General features: G+C 46.3%; 1 protein-coding gene across 2 annotated transcripts in view; it reads right to left on the minus strand.

The window, feature by feature from the left end:
* The window catches only part of PTPRA (protein tyrosine phosphatase receptor type A), a 124,254-nt gene that overhangs the window by 74,277 nt on the left and 33,243 nt on the right, over positions 1 to 16,734 (minus strand). The window contains exon 1 of one of the 2 annotated variants that reach the window (XM_084204174.1): positions 3,322 to 3,363. The exons of the other annotated variant lie outside the window; for it this stretch is intronic. The gene's annotated coding sequence lies outside the window, so the exon portion shown is untranslated. Of the gene's footprint in view, positions 1 to 3,321; positions 3,364 to 16,734 lie in introns of those variants that run through there. 2 annotated transcript variants of the gene reach the window in all.

Below are 16,734 nucleotides of genomic sequence, written 5' to 3' on the forward strand. Positions count from 1 at the left end.
CACCCCTTGCCGTGGGCAGGGACACCTTTCATGATCCCAGTTTGCTCCAAGCCCTGCCCAACCTGGCCTTGGGCACTTCCAGGGATCCAGGGGCAGCCACAGCTTCTCTGGGCACCCTGTGCCAGGGCTCAGCACCCTCAGAGTAAAGTATTTTTCCCCCAATATCCAGTCTAAACCTCCTCTCTGTGAGTGCAAAGATCATTCCCCCTGTGCTGTCACTTCCAGGCCCTTGCCCAAAGTCCCTCTCCAGCTCTCCCGGAGCCTCTTTAGGCACTGGAAGATCTCCCTGAGCCTTCACTTCTCTGGGCTGACCAACCCCAGCTCTCCCAGCCTGTTTCCATAGGAACCCTGGACCACATGGATGTGAGCAGACACACAAACAAGCTGTGACCCTACCTGAGCACACCTTGAGAGGGCACCTTGGGTCTTCCTGAGCTCTCACCGGGGCCACCGGAGCTGCCCAACGTATCCCACCCGGGGCAACGTGCAGCCCAGTCACTGAGGTCTCATTTCTAAGCAAAACATTTGCAACCTTTCTATTCCTCTTCCTCTTTTGACTTCCTTAATGAATAAACAAAAGTATGAAGGGGGGGAAAAAACCCACTAGCATGACCAGTTGTCCTCTGCACAGCCTGGGTTTGCTGGGAGAAGCTGGGATGGGGAATGGATGCGAGGTTTTGAGCAGTGCACTGGGGGCAGAACCTCACAAAATGCTTCAACTTCTGCTGATGGCTCAGGCCTGGTTTCATTTTTGGGAAGGTGTCTTAATCTGAGCCACTGCATGAACAGAGCAGGTGGGACACACACTGAGTTTGCAAGAGGCTGTGCTGTGTTCTGTACAATCTGGGAGTGAATGAATGCAGTGGAATAGGGTGCCCAGAGAAGCTGTGGCTGCCCCTGGATCCCTGGAAGTGTCCAAGGCCAGGCTGGACAGGGCTTGGAGCAACCTGGGATAGTGGGAGGTGTCTTCAAGGTCCTTCCAATCCAAACCATTCCAGGATTGTATGATTTGTGCTTCTCTAAAAGTTTTGGGAAATAAATCCCATATCCCATCGTGCTTTTTGCTTGCCAAATATCAAATTCAAGAATTTCCATGTCTGACCAAGGGACACATGGCTTGTCCCAAACCCACATCCCACCTGTGTGTGCCACTCCCTGCTCTGCTCACCAGTGCAAATCTCTGTGATGGAAACATCCTTGTTCCTGCTGGGAGAGGTTTCAGTTGGGTTTTCCTGCCCATCATTCCACCAGATCCCAGCCCACACCTGCCAAGCCCCAGGCAGAGATTTATCCACTTGAAAGCAAGCAGGATCTGGTTTTAAGACAGATCCACATAATGCAGGAGTCAAGTGGTGGTTTTGGCTGGGATTTTTGTGTGTGAAAGAGTTGGGACAGGGATAGGGATGAGGATAGGGAGTGACCCATTCAGGAAGCACCCCAAGGCTCAAGCTCCAGCAAGTTATAGCACTGGACAGCAACAGGATATTCTTCATTCCTCCCCCAGATGGATTTCTGAGCTGTGGATTTAAATACAACATTGTTGTAGCCAGGATATTGTGCCTCTCTCCTTCAGGACACAAGATGAGAGTTACAGCAGCTCAGAAAGGAACAGCTCCTTTCTGCCTGTCACTGACACCTGGGGTCCTCAGAGCCCTTTTTGGTGGCTCCTTTCTGAGGTGTCTGCATCTCCAGATCTGTTATCAGTGCTGATCAGGACACCCTGTTACATACCTGCACAGCCCTGTGCACCTCAGCCCCATCCTGCTCCAGCTGAACCTCAAACAAACCCTCAGCAGATGATGATAGTGCAGAGTAAGGCTTTTAACAAAGCTAAACATGAGCAAAGAAAACAACCCAGAAAAACCAAATGAAAATGGGTTTCACTTCTGTCACTGAAACTGCACCACTTCAGTGTGTTCATGGAAGAGCTGCATCTCCAGACCTGACCATTGTCAAAGTAAACTTTGTGAATAAATCCACTCAATTTCATAGAATCATGGAATTATTTTGGTTGGAAAAAGCCTCTAAGAACATCAATTCCCCCAGCACTGCCAAGGCCACCACTGACCATGTCCCCAAGTGCCACATCCCCATGGCTTTTAAATCCCTCCAGGGATGGGGACTCCACCACTGCCCTGGGCAGCTGTGCCAGGGCTGGACACCCTTTCCATGAAGAAATTTTCCTAAATATCCAACCTGAACCTGGACACAACTCCCCCCACACGTGACAGGGGTGTCCCTGTGGTAACTCCAAGGAGGGAAGGGATGGACACTGCAGGACCAGGCTGTTCTCTGCTGTGGATTGCTCAGCACTTTGCACCAAACAATCAAGTTGGCTCTATTGTAGCTTTCAGGCTGGATGAAATTCAGAGTTTTGGCAATCCCCCTGCCCCCCAAACACCACTGAAGCCCGTGGGGAATCTGCAGACATAAGGACCAGGAGAATTGGGGCACAAACCCTCCTGTGCATCAGGTCTGGAAGCATTAAAGGTGTCAATACAATACAAAGGGGCTACAGGGCAAATTTCTGGAGGTGCAGCCCTGGAGGAGCCACCTCCTGGTCTACTCCACCCAGATCCCCAAAACCAGCAAAAGATCCAGGAGTTGATTTTTTTCCTGCCAGAAGTTTTGATGTTTTTTTTGGGGGGGATACAGTGGACAGCAGGACTAAACCTGCAGGACTCATCACACCAGCAGCAGGATCCTTCCAGCTCTGCACTGGGAATCCTACCACGGGAATTCTGTAACCTTTGGATGTTCTGGAGATGGAAAGTGGAGCCAAAACTCATGGATGGAAAAGCTGTGACAGAGCTGTGGTGGCAGGTGCTGTGTGCAGCTGTGGAGCTTCCCTTTAATCCATCATGGTGATCTCCTGCAGCCTTCAGGCCACCACAGGTCTTGGTTCCCTTTGGGGGTTTCAGTTTTGTTTCACCACTAAAGACCCTACTCCAACAATAAATTTTTTGCTTTTCTGGCAGCCTGCCCATAGCGCTGTATTCTTTGTTTAAAATACAAAATGTTGCTTTAAAAAGTTGTTTTTTGGTTGTTTTTTTGTTTTAAATTAAATTTAAACCCACACATTTTTGGTTCAAATTCGCTCAGGTCCTTCCCTCAAGTGAAAGCCAAATGTCCAGCCAGGACTCTGCCTTCCCACACAAATGTTCTGTCCTACCTTAGCTACCAGGACTTGTCTGAGATTATTAATTACCTAAACTTTAAAAAAATAATTAACAGTGAAGGTGCCAAGTACCCAGACCCCCAACAACCCAGAATCACAGAATGGTTTGGGTTGGAAGGGACCTTAAAGACCATTCCAGGAACCTTAAAGACAGAGTCCAGGATGGCATCAGAAGATCCTGTGTGTGACCCTAGCAGGAGCAGCAGCTGGAATATGCCAGGCTACAAGGAGACATCTAAATCCAACTCTTGAGGTACACAGCTGCTCCTCCAAAAAATCCTGGATGCTTCACAAGCCTGAAGAAAAACAAAGAAATCCATCTGTCACCTCTCAGGGAAGGTACAAGCTCCAGGTAAGGAGTATCCTGAGAAAATGGAGGTTAATTTTCTTTTTCTTTTCCCACTATTGCCCTGCAGCAAGAACAAACCCAAATGGTTTTGCCCTAATTTATGCCTGTTTCCCTTGCTATCCTAAACCTCTTCTATTCAAAGGAAGGTTTTGCTGCAGAAACTTTTCCAGATGGTAAAATCACAACAATCTGTGAGCAGGCAGGGTTGCACTCTACATCCATGTGAATGAACAGCAAAGCTTCCAGCATTTCCAGGGGACAGGTTTTGCCACAGCTCCAGCTGGGGCTGAGTGCACCTGTGTTCCCACAATACCACAACAAACCAAACTGGAGATGATCCCTTCTCTATCTCTGACACCTGAAGCTCTTTTTTTGCCTTCTAATAAATGAGATAATGATTTTTGAGTGAGTTTGCCCCTGATCTGAGCAGCTGTTTCTCCAGTGCTGTTGATACTCAGCATAAACTGGAATTTCTCTCTCTGGATGCTGTTTATTCTGGTTGAATTGAGTTAGGAAAGTGCCATAAACTGAGAACAAGTAAACAGAATTGAAGTGCCAAGACATTATGGGTATCAAATAGCCTCAGAGAGGAGGAATTTCTGGGATGAATTAAGGTAAAAACTGTGCTCTGAGGGAGATCCCCACTTCCACACAGTGGGGAAGGACCTTCCTGAGCTGTGCAGAAATGTCCTGCATTATCCCAAATGACACACTGCAGCCAGAAAAGCTTTCCAGGGGAATAAGTGGGTGATGGACACACATCTAAAGTTGCTGTTTTCCATTTAAACAAAGGAGTGAGGGTGGCTTGGAAACTCTACAGGCTCCTAAGGAGTTAAAAAGTAATTCTGGAGCCTGGCACAATTAACATTCTGGCAGAGTCGATTTAAATTGCAGGGAAAGTTGAGCTTGTCCAACTGGATAGTCAGACTGCAGGTTCCCCCAAAGAGGGCTTTGATTCTCCAACACAACACCCAAAATCCTCTCTGGCTTACATAAAACACATGTGGAATCACGCTCCCTGTTGCACAACACAGCTCCAGGGAGAATTCCAGGTATATAAGTATAAACTGGAGGTCATTGCTCTGTGAGGGCTGAGGATTTCTCTGGCAACAGAGGGGAGGACAGGCTGGTCCTGGTGGCAAAGCTGCCTTGAGAGCTACTGACAGCAGCAGCACCTCCCAAGGCCAGGGCAGGGGGGGTTTTACTCAAGCACAGCAGTCAATGACAAAAAATATGAGCAAATATCTGAAAAAAACCCTAAAAGCAAGTAGTTTTTGTGATCCAAACAAGCCAACCCAATAAAATTCTTATTATTTCTGCATCCTTGCATTCCCCACGCTGCTCTAGCACTCCCAATAATCACCACTGCCTCAACATCTTTTCTGTTCTCAGGTCCACTGCTCTGTCAGCCTGGTTTTAAAATATGCTGCCAGGGTGAAATAAAACCTGACCGTGCTTTTCTCAGCCTGCAAAGGGCAGCTCAGCACAGAGAGGGGAGATCTCCCTGCAGAAAAAGGTGTTAGAGAAGCATGGAATGGTTTGGGATGGAAGGCACCTCAAAGATCATCTCATTCCAATGCCCTGCCATGGGCAGGGACACCTTCCACCATCTCAGGTTGTTCCAAGCCTTGGACACTGCCAGAGATGGGGCAGCCACAGCTTCTCAGGGCCTCACAGCAGAGAATTTCCATTTAAAATCGAATCTAAATCTCTCCTCTATTTTGAAACCATCCCCCACTTTGTCCTATCACTCTCTGTCTGTATAAAAAAATCCCTCTCCCTCTTTAAATCCCTTTAAGTACTAAAATGCTGCATCCCCTGTGCACAGAGCGTACATAGAGCTCCCAGAGATTCTGGAGGGGATGCCACACCAGCCTGTCCCTTCTGCACTTCAAAGCTGCCTTTATTAGACTGAGTCTAGAAAGAATGAATGGGATCTAGGATAAGAAAATGACTGAGCTCTGCTACAGATCAGAGATCCCAGATTAGAACCACACAATGTCCTGAGTTGGAAGGGACCCAGGAGGATTATTGAGCACAACTCCTCCAACAGGCAGAAATGACTGTGCAAAAGTGACTGCACATGGGCAGCTCTGCACAGCCCCAAAGCCAGCAGAGCAGGCAGCACTCCTGAGCTGACACTGACACATTTGGGAGCTTTGTCCCACACACTCGTTCTGAAAGCGCTGCTGATTGACAGGGGTCAGCTCAATGGGCTCACAGGAAGGCCAGGGGAGGAAAGGGCTGAGCACAGGGCTCAGCTTCCCTTCTGACAGCAGAAAGCAGCACACACCAGCCCTGCTGCACAAAAGCTTTTGTTTTACATCTCAAAACCAAGCCACTGTTGCTGCCCTGGGACTGACAACTGCCCCTGCAAACCCAAACTGTGCAAAAACCCAGACTTTGTGGGGTTTGAGTCCTGAAAAATTCTTTTATTTTATTTTTTTTTAAAGAAATGAGGGTAAGAACATTGCAGCTCAAAGGAAATCCCAGAAGGAAAAGCCTCCCCTGGATGCTGCTAGAGGTCAAAACCCAGTAAGTGACATTTAGTGACGCTGGATGGGGCACGTCCTCACACCCCAGTGAGTTCCCAAACCTCGGTGCTGCTTCCAGAGCATCCCAGAACAATTTGGGTCAGAAGGGACCTCAGAGATCCTCCAATTCCAACCCCCTGCCATGGGCAGGGACTTTGTTTTGAAGAGGAACAGCCTCCCTGAGCCAGGCTGTGCAGTTTCCAGTAGCAACTGTGCCTAATCCAGCCCCGAGACAAAACTGTCGCTGCTCATTCATACCCACGGCACGTGCTGGGCAGACTCTGGGCATGGCCACAACTACTGCATGGGGGATTTTTTTCCCCCAGTTTAAGCTCATTTTAAGAACATTTTTTAAAATAAAATAAGCATATTTAAAGTTTTTTTTTTTTTACAAATATAAAATTTTAATAGATGAGGTTGGGATCAGGTTGTGTAAGCTTTTCTCTCTGCATGTTCATAGCACAAAATACATTTATTCAGTGTTTTATTTTCACAGGATTGGAGAAATCAACAAAAAAAGAAGCTGGTTTGGTGGTGAAATTCTTGATTTAAAAAAAAGGAATTGTAAGAAAGAAGATAAAAATCACATTGAAGAGGATTAAATCAGCAGTTGCTCTGCCCTGTATTCAGGTCACAGCACCAAAAAGATGCCTAATTGACAAAATAATGCTGGGATCACTTCACCTCTTGGGTACTGACAGCAGGAAATATAAAGACTGAAGCAAAATAAAAAAATAAATAGTTTTCTAGGAAAGTTTCAGAAGAGGCAAGTCACCAGACACATGGGCTAATGAACCAGGAAGAAATGTCACTGAATTGCTAATGCATCTTTTTGGTAACTTCTTCCAAAAATTTCTTTTTCTGTTTTTAATTTGAGGTATGTGGTAGGTGCACAAAGACAAATATTTGTCTCTTTTTCTCTTTGGGCATATTTAGCTACAAGCACCAGGTGAGGAAGGGGACTTTGAGCAGCTTCCCAGCATCTCCAAGGACACTGGGGAGAAGGGAGAGCCCAGCTCTCACAGGGTGGGAGGACAGGAGGTGATGGGCAGAAGATGAATGGAGATGTTCAAGGTGCAGGGAGAAGCTTTTCCACCATGAGGTCAGTCAAGCTGGGTGCCCAGAGCTTGGGCAATTTCCATCCCTGGAGGTTTTCAAGACAGATAAAGCCCTGGGCAAATTAACAGAATAAAAAGTTGGAAAAGCCCTCTGAGATCACTGAATCCAACCATTCCCCCAGCACTGCCAAGGCCACCACTAAATCATGTCCCCAAGTGCCACATCCACATGGCTTTAAACCCCTCCAGGGATGGGGACTCCACCAGTGCCCTGGGCATCTGTGCCAGGGCTGGACACCCTTTCCATGCACAAATATCCAATTTAAGTCTCCCCTGGCCCAGCCTGAGGCTGTTCCCTCTCCTGTCCCTACTCCCTGGGAGCAGAGCCTGACCCCCCTGGCTGCCCCTCCTGGCAAGGATTTGTGCACAGAGCCTCAAGGTCCCTGCAAACACACAAACCTGGATCATGGAATTATTTTATTCTGTATAAAAACATGTGTGAAAAGGAACAGAATTGTTCCTTTTTACAGAGGTGTTCCAACACCTTGTTTGAGAGACAGCCCAATGCCATGCTGTTAAAAACCTTCTAGAAAACCTCAAGTCCCTCTTTTCCATGTCACCCCTTCCTGAGTTTCCCCTCCACATTCCAACAGTGCCTCCCCAGCCAGCCTGGAGAGATGTTATTCTTTTCACAAAAAAAAAAAACCAAACCAAAAAACCCCCCCTCGATTATTTATGCTGCTCTTTGAACAACACAAGCTATTGTCAGGGAGTGTTTTACAGCTCTGAATGTCACATTGAGAGTCTGGTCATGCCAGGAGAAAAGCCTGCCACTGCCATGTCCAGGCATAAATCCCTTTATTCAAGGCACCCAGAGCAGAGAGCTGGGTAAAACCTAAAAGGAAGCCAGTGGGTGTGACAGCTGCATTTTCTACAATGACATAAAAAGGAACAGGCAAAGCTGCTTGGGTGTTTTTTTTGGCTTTTTTTTTTTTTTTTGGAGGTAAAAGGTAGAAAATCTGCAAGGAGCATTGTGCAGAGCCAGGTGAGGCTGAGCTTGCTCTGGAGGAATTGCACATTGAAGCATGGGGGTGAGCAGAGCTGGAGAGCTTCCCAGCAGGACCCAGGAAGCTTTTGCTGTCAGAAAACCAGGCTGGCTGGACAAGAAACTCATTTCCTGCCTGATTGTGACTGTGTGTGAAGGGAAACAGAGCTCTGGAGGCAAACAAAGCCCAGCACCCCAAAACCACCGAGCCTAAAAGACAAAAAAAGTGTTAAAAAACCCCAGTCAGGCCCTTTTCCACGGTGTGTTATATTACAAGGCAAAACTGGACAGGTTGCAATCTTCCTCTGCCACACCCCAAATGCCAGGTTTCAGGTTACTTCACCTGCAGGAATTCACTCGGAAGCGTGGCATTTCTACTGAGCTCTTAGAGCCAAACCTTTATTCTGAAGCTCTTCCCCAAAGTCCTGCAAAGAAAGCATCATTCCTCCCACACCCCCAATGCACCAATGAGGAATTATAACCCGTGTGAAATAATAAATATGGCCCAGCAAAAAAGGGAATGGGGGGGGGCAATAGGAAAGGCAGCGTTCCCAACCTACAGGATCCATCCCTCCAGCCTCCCACTCAGGAAATGGCTTTTCAACGCTGCCTGTCAAAGCTCCTCCCAGTTTTGGCATCTCCACCTCTTCTCCCTGCAGAATTCATTTTCAATACTGAAGGTTTGGGGATTTTTTAATACCAATTTGTGGATATTTGCACCGTACCCAGCATTGGCACTCGGGGTTTTTCTGTTGCACATCTCATGGGTATATTTTCTATCAGCACACATCCCAGCAGTAATCCTGGATTTATTTCTTTGTCTTTCTGGTAACTCCCCCCATGGCTGCACCTTCAAAACCCAGAAATCCAGTTTGCCACCCTTCACAAGGAACCTCCAGGCATTATGATTTATCTCCTCCACAATCTCAGTTCACCATGAAAATATTTGGTGAAACCCATCAGCAGCTTCCCTGACACAAGCACAGAGACTCTACCACTACTTCTGCCCACACAATTTTCTCTAACATCCAAAAAAAGAGATGAACTGTGGGGTTTTTAAAATATGGTGCTCAGCACTCCTGTTCCCCTTTATCTTTGAGGTCCCTGTGGATTTTCCCAGCAATGGCCCCGTGCTGCTGCAAAGATCTCTTGATTTTTGCAAAAAACTTGATCCCTTTTCTGCCCTTTTTATGAGCAAAGAGTTTCTCTTTTTTCTCTGGATGTAGCCTGGTGATTAACTGCACACTGCCACGAGCCCCATGCACTGCAGTTCTTTGCTGAATGTCACAGAGCCTTTAGATTTCTGAGGATGAGAAGGATGTTGGGAGTACAGACACCTACAACAAAGAGAGCTACGTGCAAGCATCACCTGCAGACCTTCCTTTTTATGAGATACTGCCTTTTCTCCTGGATTTGAAGCAGCAGGAGCAGGGAGAGGGCCTTTGTTGAGGTCACTGGTGAGGCTGGTGGCACAGTGCCATGATCTGCTGTGCTGTATCCATCAGGAACTGCTGCCTCCTGAGCCATGGGATGGAGACAGAGGCTCTCAGCACCTGAAGGGACGATTTACAGCAGGCAGGGAGTGTGGGGAGCGTGCTCAGGGAAGGCCAGGGAGGTACAAAGCACCCTGCAGCTCTCACTGACCACCTCCTGCAGCTGCAGAACTCCTGGGATGCAGTTGGGTTATTCCTCATTTCCCAGCAGCGAGAGGAAAGGGAGCCTGGGCTGAGCTCAGTAATTCCAGCCAGATCCCAAAGCCAAGAACTGCAGGGCTGTGCCAAGGCACTGAGCAATGGCATTTTCTGGGCTCCCCAGCAGAGGAAAGACACAGATCTGTTCAAGCAGGTCCAGAGGAGGCCATGGAGATGCTCCAAGGGCTGGAGTCCCTCTGCTCTGGAGCCAGGCTGGGAGAGCTGGGGGTGCTCACCTGGGGAAGGGAAAAATCCAGGGAGAGCTCAGAGCCCCTTGCAGGGCCTGAAGGGGCTCCAGGAGAGCTGGAGAGGGACTGGGGACAAGGGATGGAAGGACAGGACACAGGGAATGGCTCCCACTGCCAGAGGGCAGGGATGGATGGGAGATTGGGCAGGAATTGTTCCCTGGGAAGGTGAGGAGGGGCTGGGATAGAATTCCCAGAGAAGCTGTGGCTGCCCCTGGATCCCTGGAATGCCCAAGGCCAGGCTGGACAGGGCTTGGAGCACCCTGGGATAATGAAAGGTGTTCCTGCCCTTGACAGGGGGTGGAACTGGATGATCTTGAAGGTTCTTTCCCATCCAAGCCATTCTGGGCTTGTGTAAGTGGAGCCACCCCACACCCATGGCCAGGACAAAGGGGAAGAGGAGCAGCCCTGAGAGCACCCTGAGCTGGGGTGCTGATAATCCCCAACTCCAGACCCTTTGAGGTGCTCCCTGCTCACAAGTTCTCCTCTCCTACATGAAAGGTGTCCAGAGGCAGCAACACCACTTCGGGAAGAGCTCCAGTTTCCTTCCAGACAGGCTGGAGAAATGGAAAGGATTTAAAGCAGATGACAGAGTTGGTAAAAGATGAGCCTTTGGTTTTAGTGGTTTGGTGTTTTTAAGCTCTGTGGGATTCAACCCTCCTCAAACAACTCTGGTGCCACAAAAACACAAGAAGCCTGTGCCTCTTTGAGGGACAGTGCACTACTTCTTCTAATCAAAATATTATTATTGAGCTGATAAAATACTGATCAAGAGATAACTTCATTTTCTCCCACTCAATCCTTCCCCATTGCCACTGGGGTTCATGCTGGCATATGTTATTTTCATGCAGGCAGAAGGTAATGATAGGAAAGCAATTACTGGGCAATGTTTTTAAAAATACACTAAAATATTTATGAGCAATCTAATTTTTTTTTCACGCCTGGTTGCTCCATGCACTGGGTCCACAACTCCACCACATTGTGGATGAGATATCTTTTCACAACAGACTGGAATCCAGACAGCAGAGCCTCCCAAAACCAGCACTGCTGAACAGTGTGGTTGGTGACTGTGTCCTTTGGAACAGAATCCTATGAGAATCCCAGATTTTTTTGGGTGGGAAGGATCTCAAAGCTCATCCAGTTTTACCCCCTGCCATGGGCAGGGACACCTTCCACCACCCAAGGGTGCTCAGAGCCCTGTCCAGCCTGGCCTTGGACACTTCCAGGGATCCAGGGGCAGCCACAGCTTCTCTGAGCATCTTCTCCTTCTGCTTTTTTAAGGGACTGATGGATTTGAAACCAATATGAAAGCTGATTATTTTTTTTTCCCAAAATATTTTATCACCAATCCCTGGATCTGGACCACAAGTTCCTCCCTGCTTAAAAATGCAAAATTTTCAGATTCAGCCAAGCAAAACAGAGAAACTACTACACACATGGGAAATTTTAGCATGAACATTTTAAAGTTGAGTTAAGTGACAAGGAGGAGGTTGCGAATATGGTGACCATAAACATCAGACCATGAGGTGCCTGTCATGGGGACAATGTTTTGAAAGAGAAACTGAAGTTCAGCTCCTGTGAGTGTTTAAATTTCAGGTAGGTGGTTTCTACAGTTTAAAAAAAAAAAGAATATTCCAAATATTCCATGTGTAAAGTTGACTTGGGTGAATGCCACACTACTCTGGCCCCACGAAGGGATAAAAACTTCATTTTTATGCTTAGAACCAGAGGTTCCAATAAGGTTGGAAAAGCCCTCTGAGGTCAGTGACCCCACTGTTCCCCCAGCAGTGCCACATTCACAGGACATTTACATCCCCAGGGCTGGACCACCCTTTCCAGGAAAGAATTTTCCCAATATCCAACCTACCCCTTCCTCCAGCCTGTCATGTGTCCCTTTGAGAAACTATTTCAACCCAGGTCTCCCCACAAGCCTCATAAAAGGATTCACTGCAACAAATGCCACTGCAAAGAACAAGAATGACTTAAAAATCCAAATAAAGCTCTTTTTTTTTTTTTTTTACCATGTAATTGTAAATAACAAACATATCTGTGGTTCACAGAGGAGGCAATAAATTAAAGCTACAGTCACAAATCAGACCAGAAAAAGATACTTAAGTCATTCAATCCACCACCCTGGGATGGCTGTGGCCCCATGGGATTCTGCTCAGTTTTGTGAAAGACTTGGAGTCCTGAAGAGAGGAAGTACAACACCAAGAGCTCTCTCTGAAGTGTTTTCTTTTTTATTTTTATAAAATGAAGCCATCCCTCTGGTGCTTCCTGAGTGCAGCCTTGTCGGTCTGGCTGGAGAAAAGCAAATGGTTTTTTAGCAAAGAAGCTTTTTATGTGTGAGAGGAACACATCATAAATAAAAAAAGAAAGTTTGATCCCTGGCAGAATGGTTGTGTGTGTTTTTCTTCTGTGACCACCCCAGGATGGCTGTGAGATTTCAGCTTCTAGAAAAAGAGACAGGTATTTAATGTCTTTTGTGAATCACAGAGTGACTTGGGTTGGATGGGACCTTAAAGATCATCTGTCCCACCCTCTGCCACAGGCAGGGACACTTCCACTATCCCAGGGTGCCCCAAGCCCTGTCCAACCTGGTCTGGAACATTTGTTAACTTTAAATTCATGCAAAAAGATGCATTTTGAGCCATTAGGAAGATGAAGACTCCAAAATTTTAACTTCCTCGCTGATTTTTCTGCTTTCACCAGATACTGAAGAATAAAAAAATTTAAAAAAATTTTTTTTTTCATTTTTCATTGAGCTGTACCCCTCAACCAATGCATTCAGTGCCTATTTCCATAGCTTTGGTGAACAGAACTATTTTAGGAATGGTCACTAAACAAAACAAGTTGAGGGTTTGGGTGTTGCAGTGGTTTGGAGTTTTAATTTCTGAGGCTTTTTTTATATTTTTGAGGACAAGAGGAAATGACCTCAGGTTGCACCAGAGGAGGTTTAAATAGGATGTGAGGGAAAATTTCTCCATGGAAAGGAGCTGCCCAGGGCAGTGTTGGATTCACCACTCTTGGAGGGATTTAAAAGCCAAGTGGATGTGGCACTTGGGGACATGGTTAGTGGTGGCCTTGGCAGTGCTGGGCTGAGGGCTTCAATGATCTTAGAGACATTTTCCAACCCAAACAATTCCATAATTCTGTAATTCTATGAAGGAAAAAAACCCCTATAACCACAAAGCCATGAACTCTGCACTAGTTTCCACTGCATTTCCAGAACACATGTCCAAAGAAACACATTTTGGGAGAATTAAAGACATTTTGCCAGAGATGGGTTTGAATAAATCCATAGTGAGTAGTTCCTGTCTCACAGCTGAAGCCCAGCTGGGTGTAGGTCAGTCAAGAGCAAGTCTGGTTTCACCCCAAGACCATCCTTCAGGATTCTCAGGACTTTCCAACATGGTATAAGCAGGAGAAAACCCCAAAATTTGACTGAATGAGCTTTTTCAGTCATCTGGGCTGTAACTGAAGCCATCTCCCCACACCACAGATGTGACAGCACCACAATAGAATGAATAATTCCTGTAACTCCCTCCAAACCCAAGGACAGCACTGAGAGCCTAAATTAGGAACATGAAAACCATTAACATGACCAATTAACCTCTGCCCCACCCTCCCCACGCCGCATAAACGCCGACGTAAGAATCCCCAAGATAACATTGTGTGTCAGAAATATCACACACAGGAATACAGCAGTGCCTGGGCTCGTTTCCTGACCTGGGAAAGCTGCTATAAATGCAGTGCATTGTGCTCCTGGAGGATTTTGAGTTGGAAGGTGGTTGCCAACAATCCTGGTTTGCTGTTGGAATCTCCAATCAGGTTCCTGAAACTCTTTGGGTTCCCCAAGTAACACCATGTCAAGGTGCTGCTCTGTCAGAAGGAATTTAATTTTTCTTGGTGGAATTTAATTTTTCTTTTCTTTTCATCCCAGTGATATAAAAGCTGGATGTGAAGAAGACAAGCAAATCAAGCAGAATTGGTGTGTTTGTGATTTTTGATGCACATTTCATTGCTAAGGGAACCTAAACCAAAACCATCTTGGCTTTTGGAGGTTCTCCAGCTGAGTCAAGAGGACAGATATTCAGCAGCCCATCTGATTTGAAGGAATTTCTTCATGGAAATGGTTGTTAAGCATTGCAGGTGGCTGCCCAGCGAGGTGGTGGAGATCCATCCCTGGAGGTGTTCAAGGAATGACTGGACATGGCACTTGGTGCTCAGGTCTGGGTGACAAGGTGGGGATTTGGTCACAGGTTGGACTCAATAACCTTGGAGAGCTTTTCCAACCCAAATGATTCTGTGATTTTTCATTAACTCAGCTATTACATTACACATAATTCACAGGTTTGGGTCTCCAACCTGGGCAGCCTCTAGGGAAATCTCAAAAATTCCACAAGCCCTCAGACCATGGCATTCTCCCCTCCTGGTGGATGCCATCCTGGCAAACAAAATTCTCCCAAGTAATCTCCCACCCTTTTCTAGGGAATTTGAACTGCCCAGATGACAAATTGGAGGAGTGTAAAGGATTCCTCTCTCCCAGCAAAGCCCAAAGGATGTGGCACCTGACAAACACACAGAATTTTGAAGTCCTGTCTTCATAAAGAGGTTTTATCTCAATGAAGCCCTCTCCAGTCAGTATTTCCAGGTACCATCACCAGCAGCTTTTAGTTCTAAGTTCTTTTTTAGTTCTAAGTGCTTTTCCACCAAGCCCAGACAAGGTTAAAAGCAACACTTTCACTCATTTTATCCTTTGCAATAAAAATGAGCAGATGTCAGTGACCCAAACAGACAGTGCTGGAGAAGGGCTTCTCCAAAATGAAAACATTTTTGATGTCCCCAGCACTGCTGAAAGCCATTGGCATCTTAATTTTATCCCTGTGGTGACCTGTGGGCTTAGGCCTCTCCTTAGTTTCACCCTCACTTTCTCTCCATGAAAAGCCACAATTTCCACTTCAATCCCTCCTACTACCTCCCTTAAGGTATTTTATGAACAAATATTTTAAAATAATTTTAATAATATATTTTATAATAAGAATATTTTAATAAAAATATAGAAGATTTTAAAATTAAAATAATTTTAATTAAATATTAATATATTATAATAGTATAATAATTTTGGAGGTATTTCCTTGGAAGTTGGGCTTTTTCTCCTGCTACTGCCATGCCAGTTGTTTGCCAAGGACTCCATGATGCCCATCCCCAGAGGAAGACAATCCTCCCAGGAATTTTCCAAGGGTGAAGCTCAGCACCACCAGGCAGGCCCTGAACAATAAATACCTCCCTCATTAGTATGCTGAGCCACATTAGTTCTGCTGCTCACAGAGCCAAAGCATCAAAGTGGGGCTGAATCTTCAATTTCACACTTTGCAACGTGACGCATCAGATCCTCCCGGGGCTCCGGGCTCCGAGGGGATTCACAAAGAGTTTGAGATGTGTGAGGTGCTGCTGGTAAATCTGTCAATGTGAAAGAGGCAGCACGTGCCTCTGAGAGAAGGGGGATGAAGTCATCCTGCATAAAATTGGGGTTAAGGCAGTGGAAGGGCAAAGTGACTGACCCAGCATCACACTCGAGGCTTTGGTAATATCAGGAGTTGGTAACATCCTCGTGGGGGTTTTAGTTGTTGTTTTTTTGGGTCAGGATTGAAGGCACTTGAGATGGTAGTTCATGTTTGGACTCAGGTGTTTATTATTTTTTATCAGTAAAACAGTCTCACTACTGTGAGTGCAGCACCTTTTCATTAGAAGGCACAAAATGGGCAACAATTTCTTGTTGCAAGGTCTTTTAAGACTAAATTATCCAATGAAGAACTGACACCTGGATTATTTTCCCTTTTAACCCAATAACTGATCCCACAGAGCCCACAATGGGGACTTTGCTGCCCAATAACAAAATGCCACCCAAACCCATGGAGAAGAAGGAAGCAGAAGCAGAATGAAGAAGAAACCCAGGACAACACCCTGTGCCTTCATCTTGCTGCCATCCACAGCATACTAAAAATCCCAAAACCTCAATTTCTCACCCAGTGACACACCCACACTGCTCTCTACAATCTATTTCACACTTTTGAGTATTCTAGTTTATCCTGAAGTCTAGGAAACTTTCTCCATGAATGAGGGTGAAAGTCAGTGCTGCCCTGGGGGTCAGGGCACTCCAGAGCAGACAGAGAAATATTCCCAGTGCCCTGGGTTTGCACACATCCTAAAAGTCATTGGATTACCTAAGAAGTAAATTCAGACTGCAGAATTTGCATCAAGTCTGGGAAGTCTCAAGGTCTCTCCACCCAGCCCCTCCCCTCACTGCTATTCAAGTTTTCACAGAATTTGCAAGATTTGAGGATTTTGAAGTTTCTCAAACGTGGTTGGAAATGCTTGGAGGTTCTGAAGGTTATTTGGGATGGAGGGGCCTATGAACACAGACTGTGTCCTGCTCCTGCTCTCCTGTCTTTAGGAAATGAGTTTTAAGAACACAATATGTTATTACTGTGCAAGAGAACTCTGAATGATGCTGTCATTGCTGCTGTTGTACCTGTACTTATCAAATGCATTTCAGCTGATTTTTGCACTGAGAACTCTTTGTCCCTGTAGAAAACAGAATTCCTCCAAGAAGACTACATCAGCCCTGATG

The sequence above is a fragment of the Fringilla coelebs genome (assembly GCF_963513975.1).
Source record: "Fringilla coelebs genome assembly, chromosome: 4".
Lineage (NCBI taxonomy): Eukaryota > Metazoa > Chordata > Aves > Passeriformes > Fringillidae > Fringilla > Fringilla coelebs.